Source organism: Meriones unguiculatus, chromosome 19 (assembly GCF_030254825.1).
Source record: "Meriones unguiculatus strain TT.TT164.6M chromosome 19, Bangor_MerUng_6.1, whole genome shotgun sequence".
Classification (NCBI taxonomy): Eukaryota; Metazoa; Chordata; class Mammalia; order Rodentia; family Muridae; genus Meriones; species Meriones unguiculatus.
Window position 1 is genome coordinate 23,252,969 of NC_083366.1, and position 3,087 is coordinate 23,256,055.

Genomic DNA, 3,087 nt, shown 5'->3' on the forward strand with positions numbered 1-3,087 from the left:
ATCATTCAGGGTACTAGAATGTAGTTTGGATCCTACTAGAGATGAACATAAACATCAGTATCACCTAGCTAAATCAGTGACCTACAAACAGTGACCAACTACTTTTCAATATTGGGTTTAAGACCCACTCTATGAGATGGAACCCACACTTGGCTTTGTAAAAATGGAAAAGAACTTTTGACTAGATAGGTCAAAGGCCCTAGGGGAAATTCTACTATTATTGTTAAAGGACATAGCAATAAAATGACTCCTAATGACAGATTTCTATGCTTAATAGGTTAGTTCACCAAGGAGCCTTCATCAGAGATTCTTTTTTCTTTCAGCAGTGTGATTTTTTCCTTTATTTATTTGTTTTTTTTTTTTTTTTTTTTTTGAGGCAGTTCTGCAACTTTATTTGACATTCGGTAGGTTAGCTCTCATCTACATTGACTGTCGATTTTTGAGTGTGGTAACAGGCACATAAGTTACCAATGTGTAGAGCTTGTTGGATGAATCCTCATCTTTTTTACATTTTCTGGACAAATGTACTTGGATGTGATATGGAACATTCCTTACTCCTTTGGCCCAGACACTTTTATTGAGACTGGTATCTATGGGCACATTTGGAGTCTCCATCTCCTTCATAGCATACTTCTGAATTTCTTTGTGCCCCAGGAACATGCTTCTTGAAGCTCACTACATGGATGTGCTTGTGAATGTCGGTGGTGTATTCTCAGGTCACCACGTCGTTGAAGGCAGAATGACCCTTCTTCTCCACCTTTTTTTTTTTTTTGAGGGAACCACTCTGATTGGCTGACACTGGAAAGGACTGGTGTGAGATTGTGGGAAACTATTTTTCCTTTACTTACTAGCAATATCCACTTTTAAGTGAATTCACATAATGTTTGTCCATGGTTTGTGGTTGCCTCACTCTGGATGATTTTATTCTAGTTCCATCTTTTTGCCTGTAAAATTCATGATGTTGTTTTTTCTTAACAGATGAGCAATACTTCATTTTGTAAATGTACTCCATTTTCTTTATTCACTCTTCAGTTGAGTGACACCTAGGTTGTTTCCTATTTCAGGCTCTTATGAAGAAAGCCACGATGAACATACTTGAGCAAGTGTCCTTGTGGTAGGATGGAGTGTCCTTTACGTATGTGCCCAAGAGTGGTATAGCTGGTTATGGAGGTAGATTAATTGCTAATTTTCTGAAGAACTAGATATTGATTTTCATAATAGGTGAATGTGTTTGCATTCCTTACAGCAATGGAACAATGTTCTCCTTGCTACATATCCTCGTGAATATAAGCTGTCATTTGTGTTATTGACCTCACCCATTCTGACAGGTGTAAGAGAGAATCTCAGGATCATTTTGATTTGCATTTCCCTGATGGCTAAGGATGTTGAACATTTAAGTGTTTTTCAGTCACCTGAGATTCTTTTTTTTTTCAATGCAGTTTATTCAGGAACCTTGAACAATCATCTGACCCTGGGGAAAGCCAGCCCACAGCTTAAATAGCCTCTGGGTAGCCAACCCAGGCGTGCCATGTGGGCAATGCAGATAGGTCCACATACATGGAAGCAAGCCAGATCCTCAGCCTTAGCCAAATGTGGAATTGTTCGTGACAGAGAGCACTCATCATCACCTGAGATTCTTTAGTGAGAACTTTTGGGTTAGAGTTGTACCCTATTCTTTAAGTTAGATTGTTTGGTTTGTTGATGTCAAGTTTCTTGAGTTCGTTATGCACCTTGGATATTAGCCCTGTATCCAATGTAAATTTCGTAAAACTCTTCCAATTTGTAGGCTGCTGTTTTCTCCTGCTGATACTCTAATTTTCCTTACAGAAGCTTTTCAGTTTCATGAAGTCCCACTTTGTGCCTACACTCTTGGTGTTCTGTTTAAGAAATTGTCTTCTGTGTTGATGCATTCAAGGTTATTCCCCACTTTCTCTTATATCAGGTTAATTGTCTTGTTTTATGTTGAGGTATTTGATCCACTTGGACTTAAGTTTTATATAAGGTTCTAGGTATGAATCTATTTGCATTCATCTATATGAGGACATCCAGCTTGATCAACACCATTTGATGAAGATGCTTTCTTTTTCCATCATGTATTTCTAACTATTTTTTAAATATAAAAAACCAGATGTCCATAGGTGTGGATTTACATTTGAGATTTAATTGAATTCCACTGATCAACATGTCTGTTATTATACCAATACCATGATGTTTTTATTACTATAGCTCTGTAGAAGAGCTTGAAATCAGGAATGGTAATACTGTCAGAAGTTTTTAAATTGTTTGTTATTGCTTTAGCTATCATGGGTTTTTTTGTTTTCCCATAAGAAATTGAGTATTATTGTTTTCAAAGTCTGTAAATAATTTTGTTGGAATTTTTAATGGGAGATTGCACTGAATTTGTAGATTACTTTTAGTAGAATGGGATTTTACTGTGTTAATTTTTAAATTTTTATATTTATTACAATTTATTAACTTTTTATCCCAGTTGTAACCACTCTCTCATCCCCTTGCAATTCTGCCCTCCCTCCCTCTTCTCCTCCTATGCTCCCCCTTTTTTACCAGTCCATGAACATTGGAGATCATTCCATTTGGTATCTTTTTCAATTTCTTTAAAGACTTGAAGTTTTTGTCATAAAAGTCTTTCATTTTCATGGTTAGGGTAACTCCAAGATATTATATATTTAAAGGCCTTTGTGAGAGCTGAATTTGAAACAGGAGAATCATCATGAATTAGAGGCTAGCTTTGGTTATAGAGTGGACCCTTGACCCCATAATATAAAATAAAATTAAAAAAAAAAAAAACACCAAGGAAGCAATCTCGTGAATGGACTTCTGTTCTTTAAATTTTATACACAGAGAAGTTTTTAGTTATGTGCTTTGTAAGGCAAGGTTGCCCACTCTTTTCATATCTCTTCAACATAGTACTTGAAGTCCTAACTAGAGCAATAAGACAACTAAAGGAAATCAATAGGATACAAATAAAAAATGAATAGGTCAAAGTCTCACTACTCGTAGATGATATGACAGTATACATGAGTGACTCCAAAAATTCAATCAGAGAACTCCTTCAGCTGATAAACACTT

At 36.0% G+C, this 3,087-nt stretch overlaps 1 pseudogene; it reads right to left on the reverse strand.

Moving 5' to 3' along the window:
- Window positions 1-420: 420 nt before the first annotated feature.
- Window positions 421-2,655, reverse strand: LOC110544381 (large ribosomal subunit protein eL31-like; annotated as a pseudogene).
- Between the last annotated feature and the right edge of the window lie 432 nt (window positions 2,656-3,087).